This window comes from Sapajus apella, unplaced genomic scaffold (assembly GCF_009761245.1).
Source record: "Sapajus apella isolate SASKATOON/1434 unplaced genomic scaffold, GSC_monkey_1.0 scaffold51, whole genome shotgun sequence".
NCBI lineage: Eukaryota > Metazoa > Chordata > Mammalia > Primates > Cebidae > Sapajus > Sapajus apella.
In genome coordinates this window covers 2,030,732-2,048,939 of record NW_022436991.1, presented here as the reverse complement: position 1 = coordinate 2,048,939, position 18,208 = coordinate 2,030,732, and the positions used below count along the sequence as shown (strand labels likewise).

The 18,208-nt window shown below is 42.7% G+C and overlaps 1 protein-coding gene and 1 non-coding gene across 4 annotated transcripts in view; one reads left to right on the top strand and one right to left on the bottom strand.

The window, feature by feature from the left end:
* Nucleotides 1–18,208, bottom strand: part of CPPED1 (calcineurin like phosphoesterase domain containing 1) — a 140,171-nt gene that overhangs the window by 74,242 nt on the left and 47,721 nt on the right. The window lies entirely within an intron of this gene.
* On the top strand, nt 10,810–10,949 carry LOC116526750. The gene has a single exon (XR_004258254.1). It is a non-coding gene; the product is annotated as a U4 spliceosomal RNA (small nuclear RNA).

The window sequence follows — 18,208 nt, the reverse complement described above, 5'->3', positions numbered from 1 at the left end:
GGCTCACTGAAACCTCCACCTCCCAGGTTCAAGTGATTCTCCTGCCTCAGCCTCCTGAGTAGCTGGAACTACAGGCACACGCCACCATGTCCTGCTAAGTTTTGTATTTTTAGTAGAGACAGGGTTTCACTATGTTGGCCAGGCTGGTCTTGAACTCCTGACCTCATGATTTGCCTACCTCAGCCTCCCAAAGTGTTAGGATTACAGGCGTGAGCCACTGCGCCCGGCCTATTGTAGACTATCTTTATGACTTCAGGATAAAGAATGATTTCTTAAACAAGACCCCAAAATGCACTGATCATAAAGAACATGGACAAAATGGACTACGTGAAAACTTAAAAATTCTGTTCATTGAAACAACATAATTTTTAAAATGAAAAGACAATTACATCTAAGAAAAGACAGCAGCAACTGATGTGAGTTTATAAGGGATTAATCTGAAAATATATAAAGTACCCTAAGTTACTAAGAAAAAGTCATCTGAATGGAACAAACAGGCTGAGATGAAAAGAGGATGCAGAGAGAAGGAAATACATGTGCTCAGCCAAGCGCGGTGGCTCACGCCTATAATCCCAGCACTTTGGGAGGCAAAGGCAGGTGGATCACTTGGGCCCAGAAGTTTGAGAGCAGCCTGGGCAACAAGGGCAAAACCCCATCTCTACAAAAAATACAAAAACTAACTGGGCATGGGGGCTCACGCCTGAGGTGGGAGGATCACTTGAGCCTGGGAGGTTGAGGTTGCAGTGAACATGCCCACACCTTCGCATTCAAGCCAGGGCGACAGACCAAGACCGTGCTTCAAACAACAAACAAAAACCAAAAAGAAAGAAAGACGCTCCACTTCTCTAAGAATTATAAAAAGGAAATTAATACCACAGCGAGGACTTACTTCTTCTTCTAGCCAAGGAGGAGGAACACACACTAGGTTTACCCTCCTGCCTGGAACAATTAAAAAACTGGACAAGACACATGAAACCACAGTACTCAAAACATGGACCCGCAGGCTATGGTAGTCAGTGACCTGTAAGAGACAGGACACTAGTGAGATGGACCCTACAGGCGTTGGACTGCTGCAGGATTTCCAGGCCATGCTACAAAGAAGGAACACAGACAGGGTCGGATAGTCTCCCTGAGATGACAAAATAGAGCTGGGAGTGCAAGCATCAAGGCATTAAGAGTTTAAAGGGCAGAAGCCAGGCATGGTGGTTCACACCCATAATCCCAGCACCTTGGGAGGCCGAGACAGGCGGATTGCTTGAGCTCATGAGTTCAAGACCAGCCTGGGAAACATGGCAAAATCCCATCTCTACAAAAAATAAAAAAATAAGCTGGGCATGGTGGTGTGTGCCTTTAATCCCAGCTACCTGGGAGGCTGAGGTGGGCAGACGGCTTGAGCCCAGGAGGTAAAGGTTGCAGTGCGCTGAGATGGCACCACTGCACTCCAGCCTTGGGCAATACAGCCAGACTTTGTCTCAAAAATGAAAAACAAAAAGTAAAAAATAACAGCAGATCAGGCACTGCAAAAGGAAAGATCAGTGAACTTAAAGGCAGTCTGAAAGGAAATATAGAGGGAAAAGAGACAAAAACAGTAACAAACACCCTCAGAGTATCAGGGAGCTGTGGGACAACTTCAAGCAGGTTAATAGCTGTGCAACAGAAATCCCTCAAACAGAAGTGGGGACAGAGCAAATATGTGAAGAAATAGGGCTAAGATTTCCTCAAATACGATGTGAGTTATAAAGTCACAGATCTAAGAAGCTCAATGAACGCTGAATGAAAGAAACATAAAGAAGACCCAGCAATCCCATTACTGGGTACATACCCCAAGGAATATAAAGTATTCCACCATAAAGTCACATGCATGAGGTCGGGTGCGGTGGCTCATGCCTGTAATCCCAGCACCTTGGGAGACTGAGGTGTGCAGATCATGAGGGCAGAAGATCGAGACCATCCTGGCTAAAATGGTGAAAGGTGCCTCTACTAAAATACAAAAATAGTAGCCAGACATGGTGGCACGTGCCTGTAGTCCCAGCTACTCGGAAGCTGAGACAGGGAAATCACTTGAACCTAGCAGGCAGAGGTTTCAGTGAGCCAAGATGGCACCACTGTACTCCAGCCTGGCGACAGAGCAAGACTCCGTTTCCAAAAAAAAAAAAAAAAGACACATGGATGCAAATGTGCACTACAGTACTGTTCACGATAGAAAATACATGGAATCAATCTAAATGCCCATCAATGACAGACTGGATGAAGAAAATGTGGTCCATATACACCATGGAATACTATGCAGCTGTTAAAAAGAACAAGATCATGTCATTTGCAGGAACATGCATGGAGCTGGAGGCTATTATCTTTAGCAAACTAACCCAGGAACAGGAAACCAAATACTGCATGTTCTCACTTATAAGTGGGAGCCAAATGATAAGAACTTACGAGGGCAAAGAAGGAAACAACAAATACTGGGGTCTACTTAAGGTGGGAGGGTGGGAACAGGGAGAGGAGCAGAAAAGATAACCATTGGGTACTGAGTTGAATATCTGGGTGATGTAATAATATGTATGACAAAACCCTATTACTGTGGAAGTTAAATATGTGACAACAATAGTACAAGCTACCTGTGTAACAAACCTTCATACGTAACCCTAAAATGAAAAATAAAAGAAACATAAAGAAAATGACACCCAGGCATATTATAATCAAATTGCTTAAAACCAAAGATAAGGACTGCAGCAGTTTCCTCTTGGAAGTAGTACAAGCCAGAAGAAAATAAATTTAAGTACTGAAAAATCAAAACAAATCAAAATTGTCAAACCATAATTCTATGTCCAGGCCTGGCACAGTACCTCATGCCTGTAATCCCAACACTTTGGGAGGCTGATCACCTGAGGTCAGGAGTTCAAGAGTTCAAGACCAGCCTGGTCAACATGGAAAAACCTCATCTCTACTAAAAATACAAAAATTAGTTTTTAGTTTGTATTACAGGCATGTATCACATGCCTGTAATCCCGGTTACCCAAGAGGCTGATGCAGGAGAATTGCTTGAGCCTGGGAGGCAGAGGTTATAGTGAGCTGAGACCACACCACTGCATTCCAACCTAAGCAACAGAGCAAGACTCTGTCTCAAAAAAAAAAAAAATAAAAATAAAAAAATTTGATGTCCAGTGAAAACAAAGGTAACATAAAAACTTTCACAGACATTCTGCAAAAGTACATCAGCAGCAGCCTGGTGCTGGCTACGTAAAGAACGGTTAAAGGAAGGCTGAAGCAGGAGGAAACCAATAACAGATGCAGCTCTGGATCCAGACAAAGGCACGAGGCCCACCAGAAATGGTAACTACGTGGGCAAAAAGAATCCTTTTCTTCTCATTATTTAAATTTCTTTGAAAGGAAATTGTCTTTGTAAAAGAAAAAAAAAAGTCATGACAGCATATGGCAGGGTTTTTAGTATTTATTTGTGGCAGTAAAATATGCCACACCAATAGCATGAAGGGCAGGAAAGGAGGAATGGAAGACGCTACTGTTACAAGGGTCTTACGTAACATGTGAGGTGGGGTCATATCACGTGCAGGGGGACTGTGAAAAGTTAAAGATGTATATACTGTGCATCCTAATGCAACCTTGAAAATACCACAACAAAGAGTTATAGCTAATGGGCCAAGCAGAGCTCAAGTGGAATCAGGAAAAATAATCCAAAAGAAGTCAGGAAAACAGGGAACAGACAACATATTTAAAAATGAGAAATAGTGTTACAGTGTTTTTAGAATGCAGGCGTTTCAGATTTTACCCCCAAAAAAGAAAAAAGAAAAAAAGAAGAAGAAAGGAAAATAAATGGCAACACGGTAGGTTTGAATTCTACCAATAGAAATATCAATAAGGCCGGGCACAGCGGCTCACGCCTGTGATCCCAGCACTTTGGGAGAATGAGGTAGGCAGATTGCTTGAGCCCAGGAGTACCAGACCGGCCTGGAAACATGGCAAAACCCCACTTCTTTGAAAAAATACAAAAATTAGCCAGGCACAGTGGCTGGCATCTGTAGTCCCAGCTACTCAGGAGGCTGAGGTGGGAGAATCGATTGTGCTTGAGAGGTTGATGCTATAGTGAGCTGTGATTGCGCCACTGTACTCCAGCCTGGATGAAAGAGGCAGACCCTGACTCAGAAAAAACAAAAAAAAATCAATAATCACATTCCATATATATAAAAAAAAATCCCTCTACAGGCACATCATACTGAAAAATCACTCAAGAAAAAATACATGATCTGAATACCTTGTAGCTATTAAATAAATTAAATGTGTAAAAACCTACACACAGTGAAAACTCCAGGCCCATGCTGCCTGTCTGGTCTTGAACTCCTGGGCTCAGGCAATCTGCCCACCTCAGCCTCCCATAGTGTTAGAATTATAGGCGTGTGCCACCATGCCTGGCTTGAAGAGGAAACTTTGGATGTGATGTGTGTACTCGCTGTGATTGTAGTTTCACAGGTATATACATGTCAACACTTATTAAATTGCACACTTTAAACATGTTTTTCTTTGTATGTAATTATCCCCCAATAAAGCTGTTTAAAAATTGTTCACTGTGTGTGCATTTTTAAATGTATGCCAATTATATCTCTATAAAGCTAAAAGAAGAACACCACACAGTGCCCATTTCACATCCAAGAGACTGGTCAAAATTAGAAGTCCGGGGCAGGCATGGTGCCTCATGCCTGTAATCCCAGCACTTTGGGAGGCTGAGGTAGGCAGAATCATGAAGTCAGGAGTTCAAGACCAGCCTGACCAAGATGGCAAAACCCCGTCTCCACTAAAACTACAAAAGTTAGTTGGGCATGGTGGTGGGTGCCTGTAATCCCAGCTACTCGGGAGGTTGAGGCAGAGAAATACTTGAACCCGGGAGGCAGAGGCTGCCGTGAGCTCAGATCGCTCCACTGTGCTTTAGCCTGGGAAACAGAGTGAGACTTCATCTCAAAAAAATATATATTAGAAGTCCAGCAACGGAAAGTGTCCGTAAGGAAATGGCCAGTGGACATTTGCACACATTTTTGCTAGATGTACAAATTAACATACCATTTCGTAGACAAAATCTAGCAATGTCCTGGAATGCTGAAGTGATTATTCCAGAATCTCTTGCATATGGGCACAGCAACAGAGGAGAAAGCTGAGTCATAGTGGCATAATTGTAGTAGCAAAACGCTGAAAACAATCTATATGCCCAACAACAGCACAATGGTTAGCTAAACTGTAGTAGAGTCATATACTGCAATTCTCTACAACAATGAAAATAAATGAACTAGAACGATCCATATGAATGATCCATATGAATGCAGAAGCCTCTCTAGCATACAGGAAAATAAATCTGTAAAAGAAAATATCTGGGATATGATGCCATTTAATGTAGTTTAAAAACGTGAAATAAGCTTATGTATTTCTGAGGAATACATGCCAATATTAAAAGCATACCTCAGAGATATTGCAGGTTCAGTTCCAGACTGTGACAATAAAGTGTCTCAATAAAGCAAGTCACACAAATCTTTGGTTTCCCAGTGCATATAAAAGTTATATTTACACTACGCTGTAGTCTATCAAGTATGCAATAACATTATGTCTAAAAACAAATCACAAGGTCAGGAGCTCGAGACCATCCTGGCCAAATTGGTGAAACCCTGTCTCTACTAAAATATAAAAAATTAGCCGGGCGTGGTGGCGGGTGCTTGTAGTCCCAGCTACTCAGGAGACTGAGGCAGGAGAATCTCTTGAACCCGCGAGGTGGAGGTTGCAGTGAGCTGAGATTGCGCCACTGCATTCCAGCCTGGTGAGAGAGCGAGACTCTGTCTCCAAAAAAAAAAAAAAAAAAAAAAAAACCTTAATTAAAAATACTTTTTTGCTAAAAAATGCTAGCAATCATGTGAGCCTTCAGTGAATCATAATCTTTTTGCTGGTAGAGGGTCCTGCCCTGACATTCATGGTCTCTGACTGACCAGGACGCTAGCTGCTGAAGGGGTGGAGTGGCTGGGGCAATTTCTTAAAAGAAGACAATCATGAAGTTGTCCATATCAACTGACTCTTCCTTCTGTGAGATCTCGGTAGCATGTGAACCTGCTTTGTTCGATAGCATTTCACCTACAGAATGTCCTTCCAAACTGCAATGAATTTTCTCAAACCCTGCCACTGCATTATCAAATGAATTTACGGAATATTCTAAATTCTTTGCTGTCATTTCAGCAATGTTCACAGCAGCTTCACCAAGAGTAGATTCCATCTCAAGAAAACCACTTTCTTTGTTCATCCATAGTAGCAACTCCTCATCTATTCAAGTTTTGATCATGAGATTGCAATTCAGTTACGTCTTCAGGCTCCACTTTTAATTCCAGTTCTCTTGCCATTTCTATCACATCCGCAGTTCTGTCTTCTACTGAAGTCTTGAATCCCTTGAAGTCATCCATGAAGAAAGGAATCGACTTCTTCCAAACTCCTGTTAATGTTAATATTTTTACCTCCTCCCATGAATCACAAATGTTCTTTTTTTTTTTTGAGATGGAGTCTCACTCTGTGCGCAGGCTAGAATATAGTGGTGCCGTCTCAGCTCCTGCAACCTCCACCTCCCAGGTTCCAGTGATTCTCCTCCCTCAGCCTCCCAAGAAGCTGGGACTACAGGCACCCGCCACCATGACTAGCTAATTTTTGTATTCTTAGTAGAGACAGGGGATTTCACCATCATGGCCAGGCTAGTCTTGAACCCCTGACCTCAAATGAACCACCTGCCTCAGGCTCCCAAAGTGCTGGGATTACAGGCGTGAGCCACAGCGCCTGGCCAAATCCCAAATGTTCTTAATGGCATCTAGAATGGTGAATCCTTTCCAGAAGGTTTTCAGTTTGCTTTGCCCAGATCCATCCAAGGAATCACTATCTATGGCAGGTACAACTTTATGAATTGTATTTCTTAAATAATAAGACTTGAAAGTTGAAACGGCTCCTTGATCCATGGGCTGCAGAATGGATGAATGTTAGCAAATGTAAAAATATTTGTCTCCTTGTACATCTCCATCAGAGACCTTGAGTGACCAGTTATGTTGCCAATGAACAGCAGTATTCTAAAAAGAGTCTTTCTGAGGAGTAAGTTTCAACAGTGAGCTTAAAATATTCAGTAAACCATGCTGTAAACAGAGGTGCTGCCAGTCAGGCTTTGCTGTTTTATTTACAGAGCACAGACAGAGTAGATCTGGCATCACTGTGAAGGGCCATCAGATTTTCAGAATGGCACAAGGGCACTGGCTTCAACTTAAAGTCACTAGCTGCATTAGCTCCTAACAAGAGAGTCAGCCTGTCCATTGAAGCTTTGAAGCCAGGCATGGACTTCTCCTCTCCAGCTATGAAAGTCCTAGGTGGCATAAAGGTGCTGTTTAGTGTTCCTCAATGTTCTCTGCTAGAGCTTCTGGCTAACTTGCTGCAGCCTCTCCGTGGGTACCTGCTGCTTCACTTTACACAGTTCTGTTGTGGAGATTGCTTCTTTCCTTAAACATCGTGAAGCTGAAGGGAATGTTGTGGCTTTGATTTCCCATCCTGACCACTAAAACTTTCTTCACATCAGCAGTAAGGCTGTTTCACTTTCTTATCATTTGTGTGTTTACTGAAGTAGCACTTGTTAATTTCCTTTAAGAACTTTTTCTTTGCAATCACAACTTGGCTGTTTGGCACAAGCCACCTAATTATTATTATTATTATTGAGTGGCCTAATTTCATCATTAGTGTGATTCAAGGAATACGGGGGCCCAAAAAAAGGGAGAGAGACAGGGAAATGGCCAGTGAGTGGGGCAGTCACAACACACACATTCATCAATTAAATTTGCCACCTTTAACAGACATGGTTCGTTAAATGATCACATCATCAAAGATCACTGATCACAGCTCACCATAACAGATACAATAAGAAAGGAAAAGTTCAAAATATTCCAAGAATTACCAAAATGTAAGAACATGCTGTTGAAAAAGTGACGCTAACAGAGGCCAGGTGCGGTGGCTCAAGCCTATAATCCCAGCACTTTGGGAGGCTGAGGCGGGCGGATCACTTGAGGTCAGCAGTTCGAGACCAGACTGGTCAACATGGTGAAATCCTGTCTGTACCAAAAATACAAAAATTAGCCAGGCGTCGTGGCTCATGGCTGGACCAGCCACTTGGGAGGCTGAGGCAGGAGAATCCCTTGAACTTGAGAGGTGGAGCTTGCAGTGAGCTAAGATCATGCCACTGCACTCCAGCCTGGATGACAGAGTGAGACTCTGTCTCAAAAAAAGAAAAATTGATGCTGGATGCATAGTTGCCACAAACTTTCAGTACGTAAAAATCATAGCATATGTAAACTACAATCGAGAGAAGCTCAATAAAGTAAGGTATGCCTATAATAAAAACATAAAGAGATACAATAAAAAACCCAAATCTCTTAAGGACAACACTTACCTCTGGAGGGAAGCAGAGGAATGTTCTCAGGGAGAGGCTGCTAACTTCCTGTCTAATAATCCTTCCTTTTGTTGGCAGCAAGTGTTCTCTGCTAGCAATACTACCAGAGTGTTCTTAAGGAAATTGAGTGCTACTCCAGCAAACACACACATGATAAAAAAGTGAAACACCCTTATTGCTGATACGGAGAAAGTTTTAGTGATCAGAAGATCAAACCAGCCACAAGATGAAAACACATTACATTTTCCTGTACAATTCTGGTCTCTAGCGTAAAAGTCATTGGATAGACCTCCTTGAAAAGTGCTTTTGCTACTGGCCTTTCCTCCTTCATAGAATACAGATGTGATGGCTGCAGCTCCTGCAGCCATTTTGTAAGCATGAAGACAAGGGCCATACCCTAAAGATGAAGGAACAAAAAGCTAAGACAGCCCAGGTCCTAGGAACCCCTATCTCCAAACGTCACATTACCTGAGAGAAAAATAAACTCTTCACACATGTCACTGTTCCTGGCATTTTCTTGTCACATGCCCTAAATCCCTAACTAAAACTGGCACACAGAAGGCTTAAACAGGACTGATAATGTTTTACCTCTGAAAGCTGGCCGGTAAAAACATGTGTACTCATTTTATTAATCTTTAGGCTATTTTTGGTATTTTTATGCTTTTCAGTTTTTCTAAGAAGCTGAAACATTTAAAAGTTAAAAAGAAACTGTAGTCCAATACCTAAATCCTCAGTAAGATTTTGAGGCCTCAGTGATAACATAAATGAAAAACATCTATGCTAGGCAGCTCTGAATACAAAGTAAAAAGAAAGCTTTCTAGAGCCACCACAGTCACAGAACTCAAACCCAGTTTTGTCTGACTCCCCAGGTCCAAGTGCTTCCCACTCTACCCAAAATTACTGAGTATATAACTTTGCTTTGAAGATTAAAGCTTTCTCATAATAAAAACTAGTTCTGGTTTATAAAATTAAACACAACGAGAACAGAGCAGAGGTTAAAGTACTGTTTGAATATAAAAAGTCTCCTGCTTTCTTTAAGAAAGTCTATCAAAAAAACATCACAGGCTGTAACTGGATTTTGGTGTGAAAAGCATCTTCTGGCTCTTAAAAAGCCTAAATGATGTTAGTTTATAACATAAACTTGCACCTGAATCTCTGTTAGGGGTTTAATGAGTTGTTATGCTTGATAAGAAACTCTCATGTAATCTATTACTCTACCCCATGAAAAAGGGAAGCTTTGTTTAATCTTGACAGCCCTCACTTAATTCTCTATAACGGCCTTCTGTCCAACCACAGTTGTCTTTAGATTGTGAATAAATCAATGTGTGTCAGCTCTGAGTAGATCAAATTTATTAAACTCTGAAAATCAGTCACTTGAAGGCTATCCTGACAGGTAAACAAATGAATAAAAAGAAAGATCATATGTAACGGTATGAAAATTTACATATATATATAAAAGTATATATATTTATAGAATAGTATATATTATGTCTGTGTTTATACATTATATAATATATATATTTATGATATTATATACTATATATATTTATATATATAAAATCTTACAAACTAAGACACATGTCAAAAATGAAGTGCTTTCAAAAATTGCACCAGGATAGAAAAAACACAAAGTAAAACATTTGGATCCAGTAGAAACTATCTATTAAAATTCATCTCTGGTAAGACATTACATAATATATAAATGTATTAATTAGATTATATATTAATATACTAGCTATATTATTTATTAATATATATTATACAATTATATATTAACATACATTATATAATACATAAATATGTTACTATATGAATAACATATATCTATTTCTGCCTCCGTAGTCATAAACTCCAAATTCTTGCCTTTCAAATTTATAAGCTGAAGACGGATAGCAAAATGATGTTTAGTTAAGCAAATTCAATATGTCTGAACCTTCGCAAATTTGGTATAGTGTGAATTTATGATCTAAATTTTTTTTTACTATCCTGTGATTCTATTCATTGTGAAAAAATATTTCTTTGAAAAGTTACTGGATTTCTTTATATGCTGCTATGGCCTCAATGCTTATGTCACTCCCAAATTTGTATGCTGACATTCTAACCCCCAATGATGCTGTTCTGCAGTGTCATCCTGGCCTCAGGAGATGTCTGTCACCAGCTGAGCCATTCACCTTTACTCTTTGGGTGAAGCTGAAACTATTGATATTTTGATGTTAATGTAACTCATTAAAGAGCTGAGCTGTGAAATCCTACGAAGGCATGGCAGGAAGGCATGGCAGGGGTAGTCCCGTGTGTGCACCAAAACCAAGAAAGCTGGTCTTTGGCAAAGGAACAACAACAATAAACAAAGCAGCAGCAGCTTTGCGCACTGGCAGTATCATAGCCAATGAGGTTTATCCGAGGTGCAATTACTGCCAATTGAAAACTTTTCCCAACACCCCACCATGACGACTTGAAATATAGCGGCGTTGGCAATTTTTGGCACTCTCTACGGAGACTGAATCATAATTAAAAAAATTGAAAAAAAAAAAAAAAAAAAAGCAGCAGCAGCAGAGAACAGAAGGCCACATGGTCTGAGCAATGGCAAAAGTTACTGTTGGCCGCCTTTCCTGGTTCCTGATTGCCGCCTTTCCTGGTCGCTGATCTCTGTGCCTAGGCTCTCCCCTCCTCCCACGGGTCTGACCGCCCTTTCTGCCCCTGGATTCTCAATCTTCCCACATCTCAACAACCCCAGCCACTTCATACATTCATAAACTCCCCATTCCCCAGAATCCACGTGTCCACGCGCCCTTCTGCTCCTAAGGTGAACAGGCAACCTATTTTCCACATGGAGCCCCCTCCCATTTTCTTTCAATGTCTCCCTTTCACAGAGTGTAGCCTTCTGAGGATATCCAATCCTATTTGGTGACTGATCCAGGAAAAGAGGAAATGAAGCTGGCCCTCCAGTGTGGCTTGGGGAGAAACTGGGTAAGAATGACAGGCTGGGTAATGAATGAGACCTCTGGTTGTTTGAAAGGGTGATCCTGGTCATTTCACTATGAGAAAGTCAGTCTCATGGGGATCTTGGTAGCCCTCCTTTCCAGCTGACAGCCCTCTGAGGCTCTGCACACAGACTTTTTTATTTCTTTGTACACCATTGCTTTTTCAGGTGGAAGAAAACAGAGACATTTAGTTCATAAACTGCATCTCAGGAATGGAAGGGGCACACTCGGGTACAATGTGGCTTTTGAACTCACCCACTTGAGGTTTTAGAGGCTCTGTTTGATGACAGATGAAATAATATTGATTTTAAAACTAGCTCCATCTTTAGATCATTTTGACAGAGTGTTTTCAAGCCAAACCAAAAACCAGATGAAGTCCTTAGTTCGAGGCAACTTTATTTCACCAGTAACTGCTTGTTAGCCACATATCTGCTGTGGTAAAAACACACAGGGGGTCCTCTCTTCCCCTCCCCCTGTGAGAAGGGCCCCCCCCACACTAAAAGCACTCACATTCAACACACTGAGGAAAAGGGGGCCCAATTTCTAAACCCGATGTCTACAAATCTGATTTAACAAATTAAAGGGACATGTGCACATTATAAGCAGATTCTTTACCTTACAAAAGCGTCTACTGCAGAGTCCCTCTAAGGTCCCCCTGCATATTGTATTTATAAAAATCCAATTTCGCAGGAACTTCTCCACAGCTGATGGCCAGAGGCCAAAAGGGAGAATACCAGCTTTTCTTTGGCCTCACAATAGACCCAAATGAAGAAAATGTTAAACTGTAGCACAGGCAGGTGCTGTGGCTCACACCTGTAATCTCAGCACTTTGGAAGGCCAAGGCAGAAGGATCATTTGAAGCCAGGAGTTCGAGGCCAGCCTGGGCAACAGAGTGAGACCCGTCTCTACAAAAAAAAAAAAAAAAAAAAAAAAATTCAGGAGGCTGAGGTGGGACAATGGCTTAAGCCCAAGAGTTAGAAGCTGCAGTGAGCCATGACCACACTGCTGCACTCCTGCCTGGACGACACAGAGATTCTGTCACCAAAAAGAAGGAAAAAAAATGTGTAGCAGAAAAAGGTAAGTCAGATTCACTGTAAAACATATGCTCCCAAGAAGCTGCAGGCAAATGTGGCATATTCAAGACTAAGGTGAGCAGTTTCCTCCTGGACATAAAGCTGCAAAAATGGGGTCAAATGGTCTCTAATGGGTCTTTTCTGGCCTTGGAACTGCATCATTTTTATGACAACTATGCCAGTGATGCTCATGTATTAATCACTGACATTCTCTTAGGGTGACCTTTTCACAAGTATTTCAACATCCATCTTTTTCTCTCTCTCTCTTTTTTTTTTTTTTTTGAGACAAGGTCTCGCTCTGTTACCCAGGCTGCAGTTCAGTGGCACAATCATAGCTGACTGCAGCCTCCACCTCCCAGTCTGAAGTGATCCTCCCACCTCAGCCTCCTGAGTAGCTGCAACTACAGGTGCACACCATGACTCCTGGCTAAGTGATGAGGTCTCCCTGTGTGGCTCAGGCTGGTGTATGAACACCTGGCCACAAGCAATCCGCCCACCTCAGGCTCTCTGCAAGCTAGGATTATAGGCATGAGCCACCACATTCTGCCTCAATACATATCTTTATGTGTCTACTTGTTAGGATATTAGGGCATTTTTGCAATAGATATAAATACCCTCCAGAAGGCTAATACCCATACAGTAAAATAATTCACTAATTTGCTTCATCTTATGAAAACAGCTATACACATTCAGCAAATTTAGAAGATATGTTTGGGACAGCGTGATGTAAAATCCACATTATGTGGCATATATGAAATGTGCATGGCAGGGGCGTGGTGGGGGCACTCTGCAACATGCCTCAAAGAATTGGAAGTTGGTTCAGCTCTGGACCAGCTGAAACGCACACAATGACATGTCCACAGGATTAGCAATTTGGGAAGGACATGCTGTCCATATCGAGAAGCTGTTGATGTAGATAGTTATGGTCTTAAATAGGAATCCCAAACTGAAATTCACAAGCGCAAAATGCTGCAAATTATGAGAGTGATCTGCAACAACACTGCATCTCACGTGGGCAGTTCCACGCAAACTGCTCTGGGGAGGTGGCAGCAGAGATGCATTTAAGAACAGTGAGCCAGGCACGGTGGCTCACATCTGTAATCCCAGCACTCTGGGAGGCTGAGGCGGGAGGATCACTTGAGGCCAATAGTTCGAGACCTACCTGGCCAACATGGCAAAACCCCATCTCTACTAAAAGTACAAAATAATTAGCTGGGTGTGATGGCACAGGCATTGTGGGGCATAGCTGTAATCCCAGCTACTCGGGAGGCTGAGGCACAAGAGTCACTTGAACCCACGAGGCGGACGTTGCAGTGAGCTGAGATTCTACCACTATACCGTAGCCTGGGCAACAGAGCAAGACCCTGTTTCAAAAATTAAAAAACAAAAAACATAAAAACCGAAAATGATGCCCTTGACACATGCCAGGAAAGCCAGTCAGCAAAGTAATAAACCAGACAAAATAAAGCAATTAAGCATCCCCAGGGAAGTTCAGGATGCCATTTTGACCCTTGAGATTAAAGTTACAGACAACTACAGTACTCTCCCAAAAGCTTTTTTTTTTTCCCTAGAGAATGTTAAATATTCATGTTAAATGTATGTCAACAATTTTCCACATCTTACTTCTAAAATTTTTAGATTCAATCCCCTGAAAAAAATGTTTATCTTCACAAACTAGAATCAGGGTAAGGCAGGACCCTAATATAGCACCTCGAGGGTGACCAACTAAGTTAGCCCGGGCTGAGGGTTTTCCCAGCATGTGGGACACTTCAGTGCTAAAACCAGAATAGTCCTGGGCAGACCAGGCTGGATGGTCACCATAATTTGGAAGAAGACAGATTCCAAGGCATAACTGCAAGCATGACTACACATTTCAAGGACCTGATACAATGCAGTCAGCCTACCAGAACTGCACAGGAGGATCTGACTTACATGGGGAAAATAAAGCCCATAAAATTGAATGTCTCTACTGGCTTCCCTTGAAATGCTTTGTATTTTACAGATAGAGCCTCAGATCCTGGGCATAGATATTCCACATAGATCCTGTTTGTACCTCTTGCATTCACACTGGGGACACTGCAAAGGGAAAACTGCTAAGTTATGTAAGGCAGCACGTGCCTGCACAAATGCTTCCTAGGCGGCGCGCTGGGGGCCTTAGCACCCGAGGCATTATTAGTGAATAACGCTTTGCATCCACAATGGGCTTCATGCCTTTCAGACGATCTGCCAAACCAGTCCAAATGGTAACCTTTTTTTTCTTTTTGAGATGGAGTTTCACTCTTGTCACACAGGCTGGAGTGCTGTGGCATGATAACGGCTCATTGCAACCTCCGCCTCCCGGGTTCAAGCAATTCTTCTGCCTCAGCCTACTGAGTAGCTGGGGTTACAGGCGCCTACCACCAGACCCAGCGAAGTTTTTGTATTTTTAGTAGAGACAGGGGTTTTGCCATGTTGGGCAGGCTGGCCTTGAACTCCTGACCTTGGTGATCTGCCCGCCTCGGTCTCCCAAAGTGCTGAGATTACAGGCACAATGATGATGATGATCATGAAAGCAATGACAACAGCAACCACCACACCTGGCCTCTAATGGCAACTTTTTAATAAAGGATGACAAGACCTTCTAGCACACTGACACATGTTGCCAGATTAAAACACTGTGTAATTATTTACAGGAGACAGTAGGGTGTCAGAGCATTTGAGTGGAAAGACCCTGTTTCCAAATAAATTTGAGAGATAGCTACAGCTGCTCTAAAACAGAGCAAAACATATGGCAACAAAAGGCAGAAGAAGAACACGTTATTGAGGCAAATCATGCAATTAAATATCCGCATTTTGTCATAGGGCATCTTGGCTGTCACTGCTTCTCCATGCAAGCTTTTGGAATATTCTGAGTAAGAGCTGGAGAGTCAAAGAAAGAGAAAGCAAAGCCCCTTGCTATTCCCCATACTTTCACTTCCTGCAGGAAAAGGGACACGGTGCCATGCAGTTGAACACTGTGTCAGTGAGGATAAAGGAAAACAACCATGACATCACTCTATTACTGCCACCCCTAGTGTCCCTCACAGGCCCTGCAATTTATAATCTTGTTTAATCCTCCAAGCAACCCAGGAATACAGATATCATCACTCCTGCTGTACAGATAAGGAAGCTGAGGTCCAGGAGCTTGCTGGTGGTCAAATGGCTCCTAAATGACATTGAGTTTTAAACGCAATCTCCAAAAAGCCTGTATGTTTTGAGTGTCTATGATGTGTCATCAGGCACTGAGGCAGATACTTGGGATACAATCAGATAAATGGCAGAAAACCTCTCCAAGAAGCCCACAAGCTGGAAGGGAATACAAGAAACGCCATTACTCATGGAAATGACAATTACTGAGTGTCTATCACACGCCAGGCATTGTTCCCACTCGTGGCTTCAGTCCAGCCTCCCACCAGCCCACTGACAAAGGTACTACTTTCCATGCACTCTGAACTTTCTGACTCTGAAACCCAGACTCTTCACCAATAGACCATGTGCCTGAGGTAAACGGTAAGAGATGAAAGTCCAACCAAGCCACTGTGTTAATGAAGTAGACTGATCATATAGTTCACCAGCAGAAGGAATTGCCAAAAACTGGTACTTCTGGAGAAGCATTCAGGAAGAACACAAGAACTGCACCTGAATCTAAAAAGAGGATACAATGATGATGACGATGATGATGATGATGATGATGATGGCAGTGACAATAGCAACAACAAAAATGGAGGCTGGGTGCGGTGGCTCATGCCTGTAATTACAGCATTCTGGGAGGCAGTGGCAGGGGGATCACTTGAGCCCAGGAGTTTGAGACCAGTCTGGGCAAGAGAGCAAGACCCCATCTCTACATAAAATTTAAAACTTAGCTGGACATGGTGGCATGTGTCTGCAGTCCCAGGTATTTGGGAGGCTAAGGTGGGAAGATCACTTGAGCCCAGGAAGCAGAGGCTGCAGTGAGGTATGATCGCACCATTGCACTCTAGCCTGGGCAACAGAGCAAGGTTCTGTCTCTAAAAAAAAAAAAAAAAAAAAAAAAGCAAGCAAGCAAGCAAGCTAGAGAACCAGATTTAAAGCAGAAGCAGCCCCAAAATCACATGCAAAACTGTTCCCAGGGAGAAATACAAGCCTGGCCACAGAGTCCCACTGATGGCAGGTGCTGGATGCTAATAATGCTGGGACCCCCACCTCTGCTGCCACATTCCTCACCAGCATGGATCCTGCCTTCTCCTTGTGTCACTCACTAAAGGCTCAAAATCTGGTTCAAGTGAGTACTCAGGTGTGGGATACAAGCCTGAGTCCTAACTGCAAAGAAAGCAGAGAGGCCATCAGGCCATCTAGCTTCCATCATGCAGGTGGTTTACACCAGCAAGCAGGTGTACACATTCGGAGGTGATATGGTTTGTCTCTGTGTTCTCACCCAAATCTCACCTCAAATTTTAATCCCTGTGTGTCAATGAGGGACCTGGTGGGAAACGATTGGATCATGGAGGTGGGGGGCGCAGTTACCCCATACTATTATGACAGTGAGTGTGCTCTCACGTGATCTAATGGTTTAAAAGTGTTGGGCAGTTGCCCCTTGTGCTCTCTCTCTCTCCGGCCACCTTGTGAAGAAGTTCCCTGCTTCTCCTTTGCCTTCTGCCATGACCATAAGTTTCCTGAGGCCTCCCTAGCAATGTGGAACTGTGAGTCAATTAAACCCGTCTCAGGTAGTATCGTTATATCAGTGTGAAAACGGACTAATACCAGGGAAACTCTCCAAAAGTCAGAAGGGAATACAAAAGTACCGGGAGGTCAGAAAGGACAAATGTCCACCCACTGAAAGCTCCTTGTTCTGTCTTTTCTAAATGAAGTCACCCTTCCGATGGTAGCTGTGGATTCCACATCCATGGATGCAACTGTTGATCGAAAATATTCAGAAAAAAAATTCCATGATGTTTCAAAAAGCATCTTGAACTTGCCGTGTGCTGAGTATGTAGTGATGCTGAATCCATGAGAATGAAGTCATATGCAGCAGTGTATTGGGCATAAGTAATCTGGAGGTGATTTAAAGTATACAGGAAGGTGTGCATAGGTTATATGCAAATACCACACTATTTTATATCAGGGACCTGAGGATTGGTGGATCTCGGTATCCTTGGGAAGGTCCTGGAACCAATCCCCCACAGATAACAAAGGAAGATAACTGATTGCTAAATTTGCCCTTCACCAGTAGAAACAATTTTACATGTCTCAGAAAGTACAGAGTTTAAGATGGTGATGCTGAGATTCTGAACAAGATGGTCACCCTGATGTCTACCGGAATCTGGGGACTGCTGTACTATGATCATACCCTATGCTGGGGGTCTGGTGTTTCCAGGGTGTGCTGGGGGCCTTACTGTACCGATATGGTCATACACCAGTGTGGGCCTGCTATTGCTGGCGTATGTTGTCAGCAGTCCCGAGTACTGAAACTGACAAAACTGTCTCCTGTTCAGAAGTGCTTAAAATCTCCTGCATCGTGTGCCAAGTGTTTAGATTAGGGACTAGATCAGGGACTCTGGGGACAGCTTTTAATTTACTGATAAGTAAAGTTTTAAAATGTGACATCTTTGAGTACTGCTGCCCTGGCCTATTAAACAAAGAGAAGCAATTCCCAGGCCAGCATCATCCTATTAAGCTAAACCTGATAATACTGATGTGGCCCAGGG